Source organism: Sciurus carolinensis, chromosome 10, assembly GCF_902686445.1.
Source record: "Sciurus carolinensis chromosome 10, mSciCar1.2, whole genome shotgun sequence".
In the NCBI taxonomy this organism is placed as follows: Eukaryota; Metazoa; Chordata; class Mammalia; order Rodentia; family Sciuridae; genus Sciurus; species Sciurus carolinensis.
Window position 1 is genome coordinate 16,534,979 of NC_062222.1, and position 23,154 is coordinate 16,558,132.

Consider the following 23,154-nt stretch of genomic DNA (forward strand, 5'->3'; position numbering starts at 1 on the left):
TTGGATTTGTCTTGTTTTCCTTTTCCAGTGCGATGCCCAATGCCTTTTAATTCCCAATATTTCTGATTTAGAGAATATCAGCACTCTTTTATAGGTCAACGGAAACAAGTTTGCTTGCTTTCTCATTAGCCAAAGTGTATTACCTATCTTGTTACACTGATGTTGAAATTTTTAGAGCTGTTCTGACAAAAGAGAATGCTTACTTAAATCTGTACCGTGTGGGCTGGGGAGAGTGCCTGCCTTGCAAGCACAAGGCCCTGGGTTCAATCCCTAGCACCGCAAAAAAAAAAATCTATACTGTGTCCTTGATGACAGTCCCATAGCCTTCTCTCTTTACCTGCTGGGAACAGAAGACCACATGTTGCTGAAAGCCCGGTTTCTTGTCCCCAGTGCCATACCAATAATGACACAGTTTTGAGAAAAAGGAAAAGGTTTATTGCTTTGCTAGCAAAGGAGAAACACAGGGGACTCCTGTCCCAAAGGCTATGATTCTGACCATTATCAGGAACAGGGGGCTTTTAAAGAGGTGATTCAAAGGCTCCATTCTGTGTGTTCCCTGCTGGAGTTGTAACTCACTTGTCAATTTGGGAGATGGTCATTTCTGAGACCTTTTGGTGCCATCCCCAAAGTCTGGATTACTTCATTCCTGTGGTGGGTGTGTGCTCAGGACAGATGACTCTGCCTCCATGGGGAAGAAAGGTCATCCTGTTTCCCCTCAGATTAAGGAGGTGGGGGGATTAGGAAGGAGCAGGGAGAGAGGAAGAGAAGGAAACATGTCCATTTTAAAAATCAGTTGTGGTGGCAGAGCAGCAAGGGCAACATTCAGAGCCTAAAGTGGCCTACTGCTACATACATACTCCACTCTCTTCCGATCATGACTTGGTAGGAGGGGGAACATGACATCTCAGAAGCATCAGGGGCAGAGCACTCAAATGAGAATGGAAGTGCTCTCAAGGCCACATGGAGAATGGTCGCTCTGCATGGCCCCTTGCCTTCGCTTCTGTCCACCGTGACCCAGACTCAAATGGACCAAATAGAGGCCCAGACCCCCAGAGCTGATGCTCTGCACTGAGATGCTTGGGCCTATTAACCATCAGTTAACAGGCTTGAATTTATAGATGGTCCTTGACTCTGGACCACTGTCAAATCATGCCGCCACCAATTGTGAGAAATAAAGTTCAGTGATCAGAATGTACTATTTAGCCATAGTTGGGAGATCCAACTGTAGGCATTTTAATTATAGTCCTTCCCTTTGCCTGTCCCAATTTTAAAATTAGCTAAGCCTGTAGATGGTAACCCCCAGATCCTCCAGTCAGGCCTAGGGGGAGCGCTGCCTTAAGGATAGAATCACCTGCCCGCCCAGGTGTCTTTGCTGGCCAGGTTTCCTAGCATGTCCTTCTGGAGAAGTAAAGTTTGCTTGCCCACCCACTTCTGGGCACGTGTTGGATTTCGTATAGCACCTCAGTATTTCTAACACAATGGAACCAGGCCTCACGATTAGATCTCATGATCTAAAAAGCAATAATTCCCCATAGATTTGATTCTCATGGTTAAGAGGTTAAGTGTGCTTCCTCATGAAATTCTGACTTTTACCAAAATATAAACTTTAAGGTTTCTAAAATGAATGTTAACCGGTCTGTACTGTAATTCATTACTTTCACAGTGGTGGAGTTCACTCTTGGGAGTTAGGGGATCTGTTTCAATTACCAGATTTGCTGCTAACTGGATGTGTGACTTGTAGCAAGTCACATGTATAAGCCTTCACGTTGACATCCGTGAAATGAAAAGAACAACACTTGCCCTATCTTCCTGAAGGTTGTTGTAATGATCGCAGGATAAAACATGAGAATGTGCTTTTTAACCTGTCAGCCAAGGGTGTAACTAACCAAGTATAAAATTAAACAGGCTGTTTTTGATTTGCAAATGAAACCATTTGGGAGCCTAAAGAGAAGATTTGCCTAGTCAAAGGCTGTTTGTTAGAAATGTTTAGCAGTCATGTGACCAATACAATAATCCTGGAGGGCTTGAGAGCCCTTGGAAACCACCATGATTGAGATGTAACCACCATGATTGAGATGTATGTGGAGAAAAGTTTTAGTGCAGTGAATCAAATCATCCCTGAGTGAACGGCGTGTAAGCTTTTTAAAAATAATTATTAAATTTTTAAATCATGACAAAATACACATAAAATTTGCCATCTTAACAATTTTTTTTATACTGGGGATTGAACCCAGGGGTGCCACATCTCAGCCCTTTTAAAAATATTTTATTAGAGACAGGGTCTCGCTGAGTTGCTAAGTGACTTCCTAAATGGCTGAGACTGGCTTTGAACTCAGATCCTCCTACCTCAGACTCCCAAACCTCTGGGATTGCCGGCATGCACCACCATGCCTAGCCCATCTTAACAATTTTTAAGCATTACATAATTTCAATAGTGTTAATAGATTCACATTGTTGTGAAACGAATTTTCAAAACTTTTTCAACTTGCAAAACAAAAACTCCATACCCATTAAGTAACAACTCCCTATTTATTTCTCCCCTGACAACAGCATTGTATTTTCTGCTTCTAAGAATTTGACTACTCTAGTAGCTCATAATGAGTGAATTATGCAGTACTTCTCATGACTGGCTTATTTGGCTTTACATAATGCCCTCAAAAGTCATCCATGTTGCAACATGTGACAGTATTTCCTTCCTTTTTAAGGCTGAATAATATTCCACTACATGCATATTCCATGCTTTGTTTACTCATTCATCCATCAATGCACATTTAGTAAGATTTTCATTTTAACTGTATTATATTCCGAATTAGCTTAAGATCAAAGGAACACACACACACATACACACACACATATGACCTTCAGTGATGGGGTGTGATACAGGAGATACAGAAACTTGGGATTTGCAGAAAGGCAAGTGGCTCTGGACAGAGGCTCCTCCAGCTGCCTCATGCTTGATGAGATTGTAAAGAATCTACCTCAGGAACTGGTAGCTTAATTCATGACTGCAACTTAGCTAAAATGACTCATCTTCTTATCAGTACATCTAGAATTTCTGTTTCCCAAAAGAGAGATTTTATTGGATCTGGCTGACCTGTCAATCTAATGTGCCACCCTTGGACAGAGCGCTGCAGGCCGGCAGCGCCCTCATGCCTTCTGCTCTTGCTGCAGCTAGTGTCCCAGTCCTCAGCCAGGGCACTGTGACGAGGGGAGCAGGCTGCTTCACCGAAAGCGCTGGCCAGAAGCTGGAGGAGCTGACAGGAAGCAGGGATGGTGTTTCTGCTTGAGGAGGCAGCTGCAAAGGTACATCTTGTGAATAAGCCTTGTAACATACACACAAGGGCACACACACACACACACACACTCACACTCACACTCACGTGCATATATATACACACATCTCCAAATTTGAAAATTTGAATTATGTATCTCTTCCATTTGTCCCCTTAGCATCTTCCTTTTGTTTATTTATTCAGTTATGCTAGGTATGGAACCCATGGCCTTATGTATGCTAGGTAAGCACTTTACCACTGTATGGAACATTGTTGAAGTGAACCAAACAACTTCCATTTTGCTTTCTGACTCCATTTTGTGAAACTTATAAAAAACATGTTGTTTGCTGTGATAGATCAAAACAAAATGTGTGTGTAGTGTTAAGATAAGTAGAATGACGTGCGGTGAGGTACATAGTGACTATGCAGTCACTGAGAAAAACATTTGGCAGCTTGTTTACACCAAATTTACATTAGTTTTAATGGTAAAACTGGTAAAAATATTTACTAGGTGAGTTTGCAGAATCTAGGACTTGAAAAACAAATTATGTAATGTGTGAACTTGTTTTGATGTGACTATATAAACTGCAGACTGATCCGGAGCGAGCGGGCACTACTCCATCGACAGAGTCTGTCACTATGTCCCCATAGTGCTCCCCAGCTCGAAGCCTCGGTCACTGTATGCTGTTACTTCGATGACTGATTGCTGTTTGCTGTGAACCGAACATCAATAAAATCTCATCTGAGGACCAACAACCGACTACGTGAGTGTTACCTTATTCCTTCCTGGTTCCCGATCCAGCACAGGCCGCAAGTGTCGCGACGTGCTCGTGACAACCACTGAGTTACCCCCAGCCCTATCCACCTATTCACCCATTCATTTGTACTTTCTTGCAACAAAAATACATCAAATCTGTGGCGGGCGAGACCTGGGGCCCAGGGTTACGCCACATGCATCCAAGATGGCGACTGGCAGAGAGCCACAGGGCTGCTGAATGCGCCTTGAGAAAAGCAGGAAGCGTTTACCATTGGCTGTATGATAACTAGTCCAGCCGCCTAGCGCGTGGACAGATATATCTCACATGTGTGCTTGAGCTCGAGATCGCTTGACCTTTAATAGGATTGGATGGACATATCTGGTTACAATTGCTCATGCATGAGACCGCTTATATATTGAGGGTGTTATCCGAATAAAGCGGAAGCTGCTTCATGAACTTCTGAAGAGTATGTGTCCTTTGTCCCACTGGTCTGCGGCAAGCGGCAAAATCCTCCGGTGTCCAGGTTTTTCATGTCTCTCCATGCTCTGGACCTATGCAGGCTGCTTTACCACACTGAGACTCAGATATTTTCTCCTTCAATCCTTTAGAACTCTGCTATCTTAATTAATTAATGTCTTAATGTGACAAAATGCTACTGTGATAACTGGTATTAATATAGTATGTTTTTCAGGTTAATTATTTTCTTCTAAATAGGGCCTTTTTGAGGACAATGCTTTCACCCAAAGGATTGACTGCTAAAGTTGTGGGGTCTCATGTCAAATGAAAATGCAGGCCTGGGTACATGCCAGTAATCCCAGCAATTCAGGGGGCTGAGGCAGGAGGATCCCAAGTTCAAAGCCAACCTGGGCAACTTAGAAAGACCCTGTCTTAAAATAAGATAAAAAGGGTTGGGGGCTGGGGATATAGCTTAGTCAGTAGAGTGCCTATCTTGCATGCACAAGGCCCTGGGTTCAATCCCAGCACCACAAAAAAAAAAAAAAGAAAGAAAGAAAAGAAAGGGCTGAGGATGTAGTTCAGTGGTAGCTGGCTTGCCCTAGCATATTGAGGCCTTGGGTTCAATTCCTCTTACAACAGGAACTTTTTGTATAATAATTTAAGGATTTTTAAGAATTTTAAGGGGTTGGGGAGATAACTCAGTTGGTAGACTGCTTGCCTTGCAAGCATGAGGCCCTGGGTTTGATCCCCAGCACCACCAAAAAAAAAAAAAAAAGAATTTTAAGACAGGGCTGGGGCTGGGGCTCAGTGGTAGAGCGCTTGCTTCACACATGCGAGGCACTGGGTTCGATCCTCAGCACCACATAAAAATAAGTAAAGATACTGGGTCCACCTGCAACTAAAAACTATTTGGAAAAAGAAAAAAAGAATTTTAAGACAACAGCAGCATTAAAGCAAGCCCAGAGCCCTTCAAAGCAGGGAGACCTGTGCAGCCACACAGGCTGAACACCACCAGGCTGGTTCCACAAGAGTGATGTCAAGGGAGAATTTGAAGCAAGACAGCCAGTCAAGGGAAAAGATTGTTTGGACAGGCAGTTCTCTTGCCATCTTTTAAATTATTCAAGCTCAGCAAGTCTCTCTTTAAACCACTTTTATAATTCTGTGCTAGCCAGAGTAAAGAAATAGTTTTGTGAAGATAGCTGGGATGGAGAAAGAAAGAAGAAGCTAATGATAAAACTCAGAGAGGTTAAATAACTTGCCTAAGGTCACATATTCGTAAGTATTTGAGCCAAGACTACAAAACTCCTGGTTTCCACATACAGTGTCCGCGGACCTGGAAAGACAGGGACGATAGCAAGTCCGTGCAGATGCTCCTTTACTTACCATAAGGTTGCATCCTGATAAACCCACCACTCTGAAGTATCATGTGCCAAAAGTGCATTTAATACACTACGGTTGAGATATGTGATATCCCCCAAAAGCTCACTTGTGAGACAATGCAGGAACATTTAGAGGTGAAATGATTAGTTTACGAGAGGTATAAGCTAATGGGTGGATTAATCCACTGATAAGAATTAACTGGCTGTTAAGTATAGGCAGGTAGGGTGTGGCTGGAGGAGGACAGTGACTGGGGGGAGACTTTGGGGTTTATACTTTGTCCCTGGCGAGCAGAGTTCTGTTTCCTGTTACCATGTTCTGAGCTCCTTCCCTCCGCCTTCCACCATGCCTCATCTTGGGTTTAGAGCTATAGAGGGCTGATCATGGACTGAACCTCTGAAACCGTGAAACAAAATAAACTTCTCTAATTGTTCTTGTCGGGTCTTCTTGTCACAGTGATGAAAAAACTGACTAAAACATACACCTTACCCAGTAAACATCATAGCGTAGCAGCACTGCACACTGTGCAATATTGGTTGTTTTCCCATGGGCTCACTGGGAGCTGTAGGTTGCTGCCTCTGCCCCAGCACAGGGAGAAAGCATGGTACTGCCTATCACCAGCCTGAAAAAATATTAAATTCAGTATTCAATGTATCTTTTCTCCTGAATGTACATCACTTTTGCACTATTATGAAGCTAAAAAATCATTAAGTCACACCAGTATATAAGTTGGTTTATTTGGGTTTGTTCAGATTGACCTTTGAACCCTTTGCTTTAAATGTAGAGGTCCTGCTGGGTGCGGTGGCCCATGCCTGTAATCCCAGAACTCTGGAGGCTGAGGCAGGAGGATCATGACTTCAAACCCAGCCTCAGCAACTTAGTGAGGCTGAGGCCCTAAGCAACTCAGGAGACCCTGTCTCAAAATAAAATACAAAAAAGGGCTGGGATTGTGGCTCAGTGGTTAAGCACCCCTGGGCTCAAACCTGGGTACCAAAATCAGTCAATCAATCAATCAATCAATGTAGAGGTCCTTCTTCTGAAAAGGTAAAAAAAAGTATTGAAATGTGTTATTTGAAAATATAACATGCTGTTAAAAAATAAATTTATCTTAGTAGTGATGGCTGTACAACATTGTGAATGTACTTAATGAACTGCTCACCTTAAAGAAAGCTAAATTGGTAGACTTTATGATATGTACATTTTGAAACTAAAAAACCAAAATGAAATAAATGTATTCTAGATTTCCAAACTTTTCAGATACCCAGTTCACATTTGGACATTGAAAGACATCCAATTTTATAATTGAGTGAAGAATCATATCATTCCACACCGTGGGTAGGATGTATCATTAATATTTAAGCATACTAAAATGGAGAGTAGAGAGGAGCTTCAGTCTCTTTTTAGTTCACATACTGTTGCATTATTTAAAATTTTTTTTTGCAAGGAATATATATATATATATATATATATATATATATATATCTTTAAATCATTTTTTAAAAGGCTTCTATTTTGGAAGTGGAAAAATATAAATATTTCAGAAATGGGAGTCACATTTAGGTGCTAGAGAGAGGCTAAGGCTGTAGGTCTCAGCTGCCTGACTGACCACTCTTGACCACTCTGAGATCTGGTTCATTCTTGTGAACACAAACCAATTCTCTGGGATCAGCAGCATGCTCTTAACCTAAAATTTGGTTTCTAGTGAGGTTCTCTTCTAGGCCAGAAGACATCTGCCTCTTGTGCCCTCCCCTGGCCTTTTTCCTGTGTGCACAGGGAGAGAGAGGGATAGATTGAGTACTCAGCCAAGTGTGGAGTACCTGCCCCATCACTCAAAGTCTTAATCAGAAGGATCGCCAAGTTCAAGGCCCAGCTGGACAACTTAGTGAGACCCTGTCTCAAAATAAAGCCCGAAGGGATGTAGCTCAGTGGCAGAGCACTTACCTGGCATGTACAAGGCCCTAGGTTCAATCCCTAGTACTGGTGCGGGGTGGGAGGACTCTTCAAATGTAATGTAGTCACACTGAAACGGGAGTTTGGAGAGGAAACCCCATGCTCTGCTTCTGCTGGCCGGCCGGTCTGCACACCGCAGGCTTCTGCAGCCAGAAGTGGGGCAGCTTTTCGTGGCGGCTTTGCCCTCCAGTGTGGCAGCAGACCCCAACAGTTCACCGTCAAGTCTTCGGCTCTCGTGAATTCTAAGAATGAGCTCCACAGACCAGGACGGGCGGGTGTCACAGGATTTATTGAAGAGCAGGAACAGAATCCTTGCAGAGCAGGAGGGCACAGCATAATGGGTTTTCTCCCTCCACGCGAGCTCGTCGACGGGGTGATAGAGCACTGGGTTCATTCACCGCTATTGGTCCAAGTGTGTGCTAATCAGGGCTTGGAAACCGTGCTAACGCTATTGGTCAATTCTTGAGTCGGAACTTTCATTCCATCTGCCAGCGCCGCGCAGTACTTCTGCAGGGGCATCCGCACTGGGTGCAGACCCCGCTGCCCCGGGGGAGTGGGCCACGGGCTTGCCCTGACTGGGCCCTGGCCTGCCCTGCGTGTACTGCAGGCTCCACGTGGCCGTGGCCATGGACCAGCGCTTGCTGCCTGTGCTTTAGCCCACCTGGCCACCATTCTGCTGCTTCTAGAAGGGCAGGGACCAGTGGGCTGGCTGCACAGCTCACAGCTGGAGAGCCAGGTTAACATTGAGAGGGCTTCCGCATGTGAGTGGGTAGGGACAGTCACTCCATTGAAACACCTTCTGTCAAATTGCCTTTCAGAAAAATTGTACGAATTTATACGCACTTACAGTGTTTGAGAACACCAATCCCGCATCCTCATTAAGATTTTAACCGGCCAGGTGAGGTGGCTCTCGCCTGTAATCCCAGCCGCTGGGGAGGCTGAGACAGGAGGATCTCAAGTTCAAAGCCGACCTCAGCAATTCAACAAGGTCCTGCTCAAAATAAAACATAAAAAGGGCTGGGGATGACTTGGTGGTAAATGCTCCTGGGTTCAGTCCCTGGTACCACAAAAAAAAAAAAAAAAAAAAAAAAAAAAAAACCTGCTTTAATGTTTTGACTATATAGAAAATGATGCATGTCCATTTTAACACATTCAAATACAGAAAAGCATAAAGTACGAAGTAAATCATCACCCAGGGACAACCATCATCCTAATCACGGATATATGAAAATGACTTTATTTAAATAAGTTCATACTTACATTCTGGGACCAATTTACTCAACCACACATGAACTCTTTCCAAGCCAATAAATATGGAACAACATTACCATTATAGTTGATTGTAGTTACCATTATAGTTATAGTATAACTCTGAATACACGTATTATACTTAGTTCTCAATTATGTTGTTTCCAATGTGAAGTTACTAATACAGATGGTCCCCAACTTATGGTACTTTGACTTACAATTTTTTGACTTTGATAGTATGAAAGGAATATGCATTCAGTAGAAACTGTATTTTAAATCTTGAATTTTTACATTTTCCCATGTATGTTAGCTTTCCAGTACTGTAACATAATTCCTGAGATAATCAACTTATTAAGAAAAATGTTTTATTTGGGGTCACAGTTTTGGAGGTTTCAGTACATGCGTGATGGGACCTGTTGCTTTGGGTCTGTGAAGATATAGCACATCATGTCAGGAAGCACATGGTGGACCAAACCCATTTACTTCATGGTGGGAAGGAAGAAGAGGAAGAGGAATCGGTAAAATCTCATTGCTCCCTTCAAGGACAATGGCCCCAATGACTGGAATATGCCCACTAGGTCCCACCTCTTAAAGTTTCCACCAATTCCCAATAGCACCTTGCTGGGGACTGAGTCTTGAACTCATGGGCCTTTGAAGGACATTGCAGATCCTAACTACAGCACTGGGCTAGTGATATATGGTAAGATACTAACTCACCATGCTGCCAACCACAACCATTAGCAGCTCCCAGGCAGTCATGAGATCAAAAAGATAAGCCAGTTCTGTAATCCCAGAGAGCAAGAGACTGAGACCGGAGAATCTCAAGTTAGAGGCCAGTCTCAGCTACTTAGCAAGAACCTGTCTCAAAATAAAAGATAAAAAAGGTCGAGGATGTGGCTCAGTGGTAGAGAGCCCCTGGGTTCAGTCCCTAGTACCAAACCAAACAAAACCAAAACCAACCAAACTAAAACCCCCAAAAGGTAAGCAACTGGTCCTCTACAGTGTGCTATGTTGCTGAACTGTGATGTTTGGTAGGTTAGATGTATCGCATGCGTTTTTGAACTTGTGATATTTTCAATTTACAGTGGGTGTATCGGGATATGACGCTTACCAAAAGTCAAGGAGCATCCGTATACAGCAATGTTGAGGGAAATGTTCTTGTGCATATGTCTTTCAGAAGTATTTAAATGGGCATGTCTAAAGTATTCAGGATTAATAACATTAAAATTATGAAGTCACATAAAAAAGAAATTGAAGATATAGATTCTCTATTGATATCTGTAGAAAGTGAATGGGTATTGCTAGCCTCCTGCAGGATGTGAGGGCCTGGAAATTCTTTAACTCTGATCGCCCCTTCATCCTCCCTCTGCCTTATGTAATCTTATGTTCAGAATTTGGAATCCTATCTTGATGTTTTTTACTTTGATTTTTTTTTTTTAAACTGGGTATTGAACCCAGAGGCACTCTACCACTGAGTTATAACCCCAACCCTTTTCATTTATTTTGAGATGGAGTCTTGCTAAATTGCCCAGGCTATTCTGTAACTTGTGATCTTCCTGCTTCAGCCTACCCAGAAGCTGGAATTACAGATGTGGTATTGCATCTGGCCTTTACTTTGATTTTTTGGGGAGTACTTGGGATTGAACTCAGGTGCTTTGTCACTGAGTTGCAGCTGCAGTCTTATTTATATTTTATTTTATTTTATTTTGAGACAGCATCTCCCCAAGTTGTTGAGCATCTCACTAAATTGCTGAGGCTGGCCTCTAACTTGAGATCCTCCTGCCTCAGCCTCCCAAGTCATTGGGATTGCAAGCATGTGCCACTGTATCCAGCTACTTAGATTTTTTTAAACTTGAAATTTTTCTTTGCGGGGAGGGGGTAACATGTATTGAACCCAGAGGAATATTATCACTGAGCCACATCTCTAGCCTTCTTTATTTTTTAATTTAATTAATTAATTTATTTATTTTGGGGGTACTGGGGCTTGAACTGAGGGACACTCAACCACTGAGCCACATCCCCAGCCCTATTCTGTATTTTACTTAGAGACAAGGTCTCACTGAGTTGCTTAGTGCCTCACTCTTGCTGAGGCTGGCTTTGAACCCTTGATCCTCCTGCCTCAGCCTCCCAAGCCATTGGGATTACAGGCATGTGTCACCATCCCCGGCTCAGCCTTTTTTATTTTTAATTTTAATACAAGGTCTCACAAAGTTGCTTAGGGCCTTGCTAAATTACTGAGGCTGACCTGGAACTTGCAGTCCTCCTGAGTTGCTTGTATTATAAGCATGCACCACTGTGCCTGGCTTAACTTGAAAATTGTCAAACCCACAGAGAAGTGAGAGAATATCTCAAAGAACACCTGCATATACCTTACCTAATTTTATCAATTATTAATATTCTTGCTCTTTTTCTCTACCTCCTTCTTAGAGATATTTCTTTTAGGGAAGTTTAGCTTTCCATTTAAAAGAACATTTACTACATTCTGCACAAAATTTCTAGATATTATTTGAGTTTTTCAGGATATTCAGTTGGCTAGTCTGCCAGAAATGAAAACCCGGATTTATCAATTTATATTCTGATTTTTTTTTCCAGAATATTGTGTAATTTTCTTTTAAGGCTCCTTACTGTGGACTGGATTGTGTACTCCCAAAAACTGTATGTTGAGTCCCTAACTCTTGTGTGACTGTATCTGGAGCTAGGGTCTTTAGGAGAAAACCGTGAACCAAATAAGCATCTATTCTTTATAAGTTACCCAGTCTCTGATGTTTTGTTATAACAGCAGAAAATGAACTAAGCCCAATCCACACCGACTGAGACAGTGATTAATTGTGACATAATTCACTAATGATCTGCTAAATTTTCTCAGACTATTAGGTCACGAGACTGCCCTGTGTGTTATTTTGGCATAGCTGTAGGAGATACAGAGTTCAGTAAGAGAAGAGTACCAAAGACTTTTTTTTTTTTATTGTAAACAAATGGGATACATGTTGTTTCTCTGTACATAGAGTAAAGGCATACCATATGTGTAATCATAACTTTACATAGGGTAATGTTGTTTGATTCATTCTGTTATTTTTTCCCTTCCCCCCCAACCCTTCCACCCCTCTTTTCCCTCTATACAGTCCTTCCTTCCTCCATTCTTGCCCCCCTCCCTAACCCTAACTCTAACCCTAACATTAACCCCTCCCAACCCTCATTATGTGTCATCATCCACTTATTAGCGATATCATTTGTCCTTTGGTTTTTTGAGATTGGCTTATCTCACTTAGCATGATATTCTCCAATTTCATCCATTTGCCTGCAAATGCCATAATTTTATCATTCTTTATGGCTGAGTAATATTCCATTGTATATATATACCACAGTTTCTTTATCCATTCATCAATTGAAGGACATCTAGGTTGGTTCCACAATCTGGCTATTGTGAACTGAGCAGCTATGAACATTGATGTGGCTGTATCTCTGTAGTATGCTGATTTTAAGTCCTTTGGGTATAGGCCAAGGAGTGGGATAGCTGGGTCAAATGGTGGTTCCATTCCAAGTTTTCTAAGGAGTCTCCACACTGCTTTCCAGAGTGGCTGCACTAATTTGCAGCCCCACCAGCAATGTATGAGTGTACCTTTCTCCCCACATCCTCGCCAACACCTGTTGTTGCTTGTATTCTTGATAATCGCCATTCTAATTGGGGTGAGATGGAATCGTAGGGTGGTTTTGATTTGCATTTCTCTTATTACTAGAGATGTTGAACATTTTTCCAAATGTTTGTTGATTGCTTGTAGATCTTCTTCTGTGAAGTGTCTATTCATTTCCTTAGCCCATTTGTCGATTGGATTATTTGCATTCTTGGTGTAGAGTTTTTTGAGTTCTTTATAGATTCTGGAGATTAGTGCTCTATCTGAAGTATGATTGGCAAAGATTTTCTCCCACTCTGTAGGCTCTTTCTTCGCATTGCTGATAGTTTCCTTTGCTGAGAGAAAGCTTTTTAGTTTGAATCTATCCCAGTTATTAATTCTTGCTTTTATTTCTTGTGCTATGGGAGTCCTGTTGAGGAAGTCTGGTCCTAAGCCGACATGTTGAAGCTCTGGACCTACTTTTTCTTCTATAAGATGCAAGGTCTCTGGTCTGATTCCGAGGTCCTTAATCCATTTTGAGTTTAGTTTCGTGCATGGTGAAAGATATGGGTTTAGTTTCATTCTGTTGCAAATGGATTTCCAATTCTCCCAGCACCATTTATTGAAGAGGCTATCTTTTCTGCATTGCATATTTTTGGCCCCTTTGTCTAGTATGAGAAAATTGTATTTATTTGGGTTTGTGTTCGTGTCCTCTATTCTGTACCATTGATCCACCTTTCTATTTTGGTACCAATACCATGCCATTTTTGTTACTACTGCTTTGTAGTAGAGTTGAAGATCTGGTATTGCGGTACCCCCTGCTTCACTCTTTCTGCCAAGGATTGCTTTAGCTATTCTGGGTTTCTTATTCTTCCAGATGAATTTCATAATTTCTTGCTCTATATCTGTAAGGTGCATCATTGGGATTTTAATTGGAATTGCATTGAATCTGTATAGCACTTTTGGTAGTATGGCCATTTTGACAATATTAATTCTTCCTATCCAAGAACATGGGAGATCTTTCCATCTTCTAAGGTTTTCTTTAATTTCTTTCTTTAGTGTTCTGTAGTTCTCATTGTAGAGGTCTTTCACCTCTTTTGTGAGATTGAATCCCAAGTATTTTATTTTTTTCGATGCTATTGTGAATGGGGTAGTTTTCCTAATTTCTCTTTCTGAAGATTCATCACTTATGTATAAAAATGCATTAGATTTATGAGCATTGATCTTATATCCCGCTACTTTACTGAATTCACTTATGAGATCTAAAAGTTTTCTGGTGGAATTTCCTGGTTCCTCTAAGTATACAATCATATCATCAGCAAATAGGGATAGTTTGAGTTCTTCTTTTCCTATTCGTATCCCTTTAATTTCTTTGGTTTGTCTAATTGCTCTGGCTAGAGTTTCAAGGACGATATTGAAAAGAAGTGGTGAAAGAGGGCATCCCTGCCTTGTTCCAGTTTTTAGGGGGAATGCTTTCAGTTTTTCACCATTTAGAATGATATTAGCCATGGGCTTAGCATAGATGGCCTTTACAATGTTAAGGAATGTTCCCACTATCCCTATTTTTTCTAGTGTTTTGAGCATGAAGGGGTGCTATATTTTATCAAATGCTTTTTCTGCATCTATTGAAATAATCATGTGATTCTTGACTTTAAGTCTATTGATATGGTGAATTACATTTATTGATTTCCTGATGTTGAACCAACCTTGCATCCCTGGGATGAAACCCACTTGATCATGGTGTACTATCTTTTTAATATGTTTTTGTATGCGATTTGCTAAAATTTTGTTTAGAGTTTTTGCATCGATGTTCATTAAGGATATTGGTCTGAAATTTTCTTTCCTCGATGTGTCTCTGTCTGGTTTAGGTATCAGGGTAATATTGGCTTCATAGAATGAGTTTGGGAGGGTTCCCTCCTCTTCTATTTTATGGAATACTTTGAAAAGTATTGGAATGAGCTCTTCTTTAAAATTCTTCTTTGTAGAACTCGGCTGAGAACCCATCTGGTCCTGGACTTTTCTTTGTTGGTAGGCTTTTGATGACTTCTTCTATTTCATTACTTGATATTGGTCTATTTAAATTGTGTATGTCCTCCTCGTTCAGTTTGCAATTCATATGTCTCTAGAAACCTGTTGATGTCTTTGAAATTTTCTATTTGGTTGGAGTATAGATTTTCAAAATAGCTTCTAATTATGTTTTGTATTTCAATCGTGTCTGTTGTGATATTTCCTTGTTCATTCCGAATTTTAGTGATTTGGGTTTTCTCTCATCTTCTCTTTGTTAGTGTGGCTAAAGGTTTATCAATTTTGTTTATTTTTTCAAAGAAAAAACTATTTATTTTGTCAATTTTTTGTATTGTTTCTTTTGTTTCAATTTCGTTGATTTCAGCTCTGAGTTTAACTATTTCCTGTCTTCTACTACTTTTGGTATTGGTCTGTTCTTCTTTTTCTAGGGCTTTGAGCTGTAGTGTTAGGTCGTTTATTTGTTGAGTTTTACTTCTTTTATTAAATGCGCTCCATGAAATAAATTTTCCTCTAAGTACTGCTTTCATAGTGTCCCAGAGATTTTGATATGATGTTTCTTTGTTCTTGTTTACCTCTAAGAATTTTTTAATTTCCTTCCTAATATCTTCTGTTATCCATATAATAGCATATTGTTTAATCTCCAGGTGTTGGAGTAGTTTCTGTTTTTTACTCTTTCATTTATTTCTAACTTCAATCCATTATGATCTGATAGAATACAAGGTAGTGTCTCTATCTTCTTGTATTTGCTAACATTAGCTTTGTGGCATAATATATGTTCTATTTTAGAGAACGATCCATATGCTGCCAAGAAGAAAGTGTATTCGCTCTTGGTTGGATGGTATATTCTATAAATGTCTGTTAAGTCTAAATTATTGATTGTGTTATTGAGATCTATGGTTTCTTTGTTCAATTTTTGTTTGGAAGATCTGTCCAGTGGTGAGAGAGGCATGTTAAAATCACCTAGTATTATTGTGTTATGGTCTATTTGGTTTCTAAAATTGAGAAGGATTTGTTTGACATACATGGATGAGCCACTGTTTGGGGCATAGATGTTTATGATTGTTATATCTTGCTGATTTATGCTTCCTTTAAGCAGTATGAAATGTCCTTTTTTATCCCTTCTGACTAACTTTGGCTTGAAGTCCACATTATCTGAAATGAGGATGGATACTCCAACTTTTTTGCTGAGTCCATGTGCATGGTATGTTTTTCCCCATCCTTTCACCTTTAGTCTATGGGTATCTCTTTCTATGAGGTGAGTCTCTTGCAGGCAACATATTGTTGGATCTTTCTTTTTAATCCAATCTGCCAGTCTATGTCTTTTGATTGATGAATTCAGGCCATTAACATTCAGGGTTATTATTGAGATATGATTTGTATTCCCGGTCATTTGGTTCATATTTAAAATTTTATTTATTTATTTATTTCTTGTTTGACACATCTTGGTTCCTCCTTTATTTGACAGTTCCTTTAGGATAGCTCCTCCCTTTGCTGATTTGCTTCTTTGTTTTTTATCTCTTCCTCATGGAATATTTTGCTGAGAATGTTCTGTAATGCTGGCTTTCTTTTTGTAAATTCTTTTAGCTTTTGTTTATCATGGAATGATTTTATTTCATCGTCAAATTTGAAGGTAAGTTTTGCTGGGTATAAGATTCTTGGTTGGCATCCATTTTCTTTCAGAGTTTGAAAAATGTTGTTCCAGGGCCTTCTAGCTTTTAGGGTCTGGATTGAAAAATCTGCTGATATCCGTATTGGTTTCCCCCTGAATGTAATTTGGTTCTTTTCTCTCACAGCCTTTAAAATTCTTCTTTATTTTGTATGTTAGGTATTTTCATTATAATGTGCCTTGGTGTGGGTCTGTTGTAATTTTGTGTATTTGGAGTCCTATAAGCCTCTTGAACTTGATTTTCCATTTCATTATTCAGATTTGGGAAATTTTCTGATATTATTTCATTGAATAGATTGTTCATTCCTTTGGTTTGTTTCTCTAAGCCTTCCTCAATCCCAATAATTCTCAAATTTGGCCTTTTCATGATATCCCATAGTTCTTGGAGATTCTGTTCATGATTTCTTACCATCTTCTCTGTTTATTCAACTTTGTTTTCAAGGTTAAGTATTTTGTCTTCAATATCTGAGGTTCTGTCTTCCAGGTGTTCTATCCTATTGGTTATGCTTTCTATGCAGTTCTTAATTTGGTTTATTGTTTCCTTCATTTCAAGGATTTCTGTTTTTTTTTTTTCAATATCTCTAACTCTTTATTGAAATGATCTTTTGCTTCCTGTATTTGCTCTTTTAACTGTCGATTGGTGCGCTCATTCAATGCCTGCATTTGCTCTTTCATCTCATCATTCAATGCCTGCATTTGCTCTTTCATCTCATCGTTTGCTTCCCTGATCATTTTAATTATGTACATTCTGAACTCCCTTTCTGTCATTTCTTCTGCCATGCTGTCATTGGATTTTATTGATGTAACATCTAGATTTGTTTGGGGCATTTTCTTCCCTTGTTTTCTCATATTGTTCAGGAATCAGTGGATCATTAAGATATTGCACATTTCCTCTATTGACTTATAATGTCCCTGAAGATTTCTAGTATATTCCCTCTTATCCTTCAGTAGCCTGAAGTCTTGGAGGAAGTTGATAATGCGGTGCTCCACAAGGAAGCTGCCTCTCTAGGGGTGGTGACCCTCAGGTGGGGTATATTCCCTGATAGTGGGCAGAGGCACCTCCACTTGTTGACCAATGGTCATCCAAAGGGGAACTAGGCTGTGGGCTGAGGCAAGGCCTGTTTGTGCCTGTGTCTCTGGTTTTACTGTCCTTGTGGGAAAACCTCACCTGGCAGGGAAGACTCACCCGGTGGGGAGGTCTCGCTGGTCAGTTCCCCTCCTAAAGGTTCCCCTCAATCTACAGCTACCGCCTGGGCTGGGCTGCCTTCCTCTGCAACGTTCCCAGGGGCCCGGACCTACCTCCTGGGCCTGGGAGCCTCAACCTTTGCAGCCGAGTCTCCTTAGGCTTCCTCTCCTCAGACAATCTGCCCGCAGTCCTGGAAACTTCGCTCTGCCCCTAGGCGTGTCTCTGTGTGGCTCTTCCACTAAGAAGCTGATCCTGGGACCCTGCTCTGCACCTAATCGCCTGGCTATGCGGCCCCTCCTCTGAGCCACCACCTGGAGCCCCGTACAATAGCTCCGAGACCCAAAGACCCACCACACACCTCTTCCTCCGGACAGCCGCCTGGTGTTCCGACACAGTCACTAGGAGTCCAAGCAACTCACTTCGCGTCTCCTCCTCCCGCCAACCGCCCATAGCCCTAGGCAGTCACTCCGAGTCCAAGTGACCCGCCCAGTTCCTCCTCCTCCTCCTCGGGGTAGCCCCCCGGGTGTTCAGGAGCGGTCGCTCCGAGACCAAGTGACCCACCACGCTCCTCCTCCAGGCAGGCCACCGGTGTTCAGGAGCGGTCGCTTTGAGTCCAAACAACTCACCACTCGCCTCCTCCTCTGGCAACCGCCTGTGGCTCTGATGCAGTCACTCCTAGACCAAGCGACCTGCCACGTTCCTCCTCTTCCTCCGGGCAGCCCCCCAGTGTTCAGAAGCAGTCGCTCTGAGTCTAAACAGCTCACAATGCAGCTCCTCCTCTGGCAGCCGCCTGTAGCTCTGATGCAGTCACTCCTAGACCAAGCGACCCGCCTCGCTTCTCCTCTTCCTCCGGGCAACCCCCCGGTGTTCAGGAGCACTCACTCTGAGTCCAAACAGCTCGCCGCGCAGCTCCTCCTCAGGCAGCCGCCCGGAGCCCCAGTGGTTGCTCCGAGTCCAAGCGCTGTGCTGAGCCGCCTCCTCTACGATGATCCCAGTTGTCCAAGTTCACTGCTCCAGCAGCGGGAGGGGAGTCTCGCCGAGCAACTCTACTTCACAAAGTTCTCTGCGTTCCGGGGCTACCGCCCCGTCCGGGACACCTCCCCAATGGGAGAGACTCACCCAGTGGCTTTGAGTTGGTCCCAAGTCTCTCACTATCTCCTCTTTTGAATCCTGCGTCCTGGAGCAACGTGAAATGCAGCCGCCCTCTAGTCTGCCATCTTGAAACCGGCCCAAAGACTCTTTAAACAGAAGGAAAGGTGGCGAAAGGACCCAGAGTAGGTTTGTGGAGTATCTGACCAGTTGGTTTCTCACTCATGATATTATTTAATATGACAAAACCTAGATTTGGATAAATGTACTTTTGTGCTGCATCATAAGAACCATAGGGCCAGAATTCACACCTGTATGTAGGAGAGATTTTTTTTTTTTTCTGAAAAAAAAAAAAACTATGTTCCCACTGTCATTGAACTTAGGAAAAAATAAGTTCTAGGACAAGAACTGAGGATGTGGACAGGGGAACTGTGAATCAGAGAGACGGTCTCACTTCCCTGCAAGGCACTCTATGGGGACCCTTTGAGGTCTGGGTTCCGACACGGCTGCTAGAGATTACAGTGGTGACCAAGATTTTTCAGGGGACAGAGTGAGATGCCCCCATTCAATCACAATGGTACCAGGGCCAGGCAGGGAGCTAACTGGTCCAGAGGGCCCCAAAGAAGATCTGTGATGAGCTATTATCACAAGTTATTTTGCATTTTGCACTCTCCCTGAGCCTCCGGGGAGACATGCCTTAATTTGTATTATGGGAATTAGCTAAAGGGCGTGCCCTGCTCCTCCCACCTTGGACAAGTCTATGAAGGAAACACAACGTCCAGACACCATGACCATGAGCCTCATGCACCATGCATCTAGGATTTCAAGGGCCCAGTGAGTGACATCCTGAACAATGAGGAGAAAATGAAAGAATAAGGCAGCAAAGAACAAAGATTCCAGCTTCGCTGCCATCGTAGGCAGTCAGAGGATGCAGATTAGCGTGTTAGTCAAGCGAGCCAACTAACCTTGTCCCCTGGACTGGACGTCCCTCCACAGCACAGGAGTGCTGGATGGTCACGTGGCAAAGCAGACAGAATGAACGCAGCCTGCAGGGCAGGCAGCACTGGAAGGAAAGGAGGAAAATCCTGACCTGCTCAGCCCTTCTCCCAAGCCCTCCTCCTTGGATCTTTGGGGACATACCTTTAAAAGAGAGGAAGGTAGTTCTCAAAAAAGCACTGTTTTTGGGCTGGGGAGATAGCTCAGTTGGTAGAGTGCTTGCCTTGTAAGCACAGGCCCTGGGTTCAATCCCCAGCACCGCAAAACAAACAAACAAAAAAAAGCACTGTTTTAAATGGAACAAACCTGCCCCCATCCAGTGCTCTCTGCTTCCTGGCTCAAGATGTGACCACTGCTTCTGGGCGCATTCCCACCTTTACTATTCAGCAGGAGGCCATATGTCCAAGGGACAGCACTTGCCAGAGCCTACACCAGGCCATTTGGATTTTCAGCTTCACAGTTAGCTAAATAAACCTCTTAAGAAGTTAGCCTGTCTCAGGCATTTCCTTGTAGCATGAAAAGCTGACTAACACATGGTAGGACCAAACATTTATTTTTATTGCTTTTGCTTTTGATCTAATTTGTGGTTCTGGGTTATTTATGACTTGGTATTTTATTTTCAAAAGTTGCACATTGCAGGTAAGGTTTAATAAAAACCAATTCATTTTACTCTTTCGTTTTGAGTGTGTTGCATTCATTATCTAAGGCTATTACAAAATCAATGGGATGATTACAAAATCATCACATAGCTTAATATCTTAAAATATCAATAATAATGTATCATCTCTCACCATTTCTCATGATTACAAATCCAGGAGTGGCTTGGCTAAAACTTCCAGTTTTTAATCTTTCATGAGGTTGTTCTCAGATGTAGATGTTGATCTATAGTCAGCCAGGATTTGACTGGGCTGGAGAATCCAGTTCCAAAATGGCTTACTCAAATATCTGGCAAGCGTCTGTTGGCTGTTGGTGGAAGGCCTCGGTTCCTCACTATGGTTTTTTGTTGTTGTTGTTTGTTTGTTTGTTTGTTTGTTTTAGTTGTAGATGGATACAATACCTTTATTTTATTTTATTCATTTTATGTGGTGCTGAGGATCGAACCCAGTGCCTCACACGTGCGTGTGAGCAAGTGCTCTACCACTGAGCCATGATCCCAGCCCCCTCGCTATGTGAACATCGCCTCCTGAGCTGCTGAATGTCCTCACTCCATGCCTGCCAGCTTCCGCCAGAGCAGGCTGTCCTGGATGGAGGCAGTTCAGTGCATTCTCTGACCTAGCTCTAGAGGTCCTGCAGCATCTTTTCCACCACATTCTATTGGTCACCCAGACCAGCCATGATGCCACAACAGTATGAATGCCAGGAGGCAAGGACAATTGCAGGCCATCTTAGAGACTGGCAGCTGCATAGTTTTATTTATTTATTTGTTTATTTGTTTATTTATTTTTGTGGTGCAGGGTATTGAACCCAGGGCCTTGTGCCTTCGAGGCAAGCACTCTACCAACTGAGCTATCCCCAGCCCCAGTTGCATAGTTTTAGATATAATGTGGTAACTATGATATCAATTTTTTAGACATAGATATTTGCTATAATTTGGATCTTGACTGTCCCTCAAAGACTTACATATTAAAGGATTGGTCCCCAGGGTGGGATGGGGACAAGTCATCAAGGATTGACTGGGGCTTTTAGAAGATGGCAGAGTCTTCAAGAATGGAGGCCCAGTGTGAGGTCTTTAGTCACTGCAGGCCTGCCTTTGAAGAGGATGGTGGGACTCCAGTCCTTCCTTTTCTTCTTTTGCCTCCTGAATATGAGAGGAACAGTTTTTTTCCGTCATATGCTTCCACCAAGATGTGCTGCCTCATCCAAAGCAATGGCTCCCAAACTGGGAACCCAAATAAAGCTTTTTTATTTATAAACTGACTGTCTCAGGTATTTGTTATAGTAACAGTAAGCTCACTGACTCAATATTGAATGTTCAAAATGTGAATATTACTTTTATAGAAACATTTAATAAGAATTTCATTCTTCTTTAAAACTAAGTAATATTCCATTGTGTGTGTATATATATATAGATGCATATATGTATATATACACACATATACATACCAAATTTTCTTGACCCATTCATCTGTTGAAGGACAGCAACATGCACAAGATTTCTTTTCTTTCTCTTTTTTTTTTTTTTGGCAGTACTGGGGTTGGAACCCAGGGCCTTATGCTTGTAAGGCAAGCACTCTACCAACTGAGCTATCTCCCCAGCCCAAGACTTCATTTCTTGAAGAAGATCCTGCTGTCTCAAAATCTGCGATGTAGTCTAGGCACACAGGTGGTGGGCATGCAAAGCAGGTGGCCAAGAAAGATGCCACTCAGAGGGTAGGTACTAGGGTTCCAGCGCTTGCCCAGGAAGTGGGGCTGGGGTGGAAGCATAGGCTTGACTCCAACAATCGAGTCAATCCCAAACCCACCTGTGGGTAAAAACGTGTTCTTCAGGCAGTTCCCCGTCTTGATCAGGACTGGTTCCAGAGCTGGGGAGGCGGTGCTTACAGGGCTGCACCTGGAACAGTAAGCGCTGGGAGGGAGAGAGCTGTTGTTGAGCAGAAAAGTTTCTCGGCATCCGTCACATATGACATTCAAATTACTCCCACAGAACATTAGTTTTGAGCAGAAACAAACTCTCGCTTCTGTTTTTAAAGTACGAATTTTTTTTTCAATACTCAGGTGGCTGCATAACAGCACACAGTAGGGGTAGAAGCACGGCGACCCATCAGAAGCCGCAATGAACCGTCTCAGCCGCGACCAGTGCGCAATGGTGTCTTGGTCTTGAGAGGCACTGGGGGATTCTGGAAGAGTAAAGTGGACACCTGGGGAAATTACCGAAGTCCTTATGGAAGGGAGGTGGGAACAACAGCAGAGCACCAGGAAGGACTGGTTCAGGCATTTGTTGTAATAGGAAAAAGGACAGAAAAAGTGGAGATAGAGGATATGTAAGATTCATCCAACACCTATGATGTGCCAGAACTGTTCTAGAAGTTCCATGTGTATTGATGCATTTGATCCTTACAACCACCCCATGAGACAGTTATTATTATCATCCTCATCTCACAAAAAAAGAGAAACACTCACAGAGTGGGTATCTTACACACGGTCCCACTACTAGCAAGCAACAGAGTTAAGATTCGACACCGAGCCGGGCATGGTGGCACACACCTTTGATCTCAGGGACTCAAAAGGCTTAGGCGGGAGGATGGCAAGTTGAGGCCAGCCTCAGCAATTTAGCAAGTCCCTAGGCAACTTAGTGAGACCCTGACTCAAAATTAAAAATAAAAAAGGACTGGGGATGTGACTCAGTGAGTGGCAAAGCACACCTGGGTTCAATATCTGGTACCAAAAAAAAAAAAAAAAAAAAAATCGAATTTGGGTAATTTGAAACCATTCTTTGAGTGCCTGACCACTATACTAAGTCCCTCTACATGAGAGGTAGATTTGGTAGTGGGACAATTGCAGAGAATAAATAGTGTATCCC

The 23,154-nt window shown here is 42.3% G+C and overlaps 1 long non-coding RNA gene across 3 annotated transcripts in view; it reads left to right on the plus strand.

The window, feature by feature from the left end:
• The window catches only part of LOC124994355 (uncharacterized), a 60,410-nt gene that overhangs the window by 18,123 nt on the left and 19,133 nt on the right, over positions 1–23,154 (plus strand). For 2 of the 3 annotated variants that reach the window (XR_007110469.1, XR_007110467.1), the window contains exons 3-4: positions 3,864–4,036; positions 22,350–22,526. This is a non-coding gene — a long non-coding RNA (uncharacterized LOC124994355). The remainder of the gene's footprint in view (positions 1–3,863; positions 4,037–22,349; positions 22,527–23,154) is intronic. The other variant, XR_007110468.1, reaches the window with a different exon arrangement.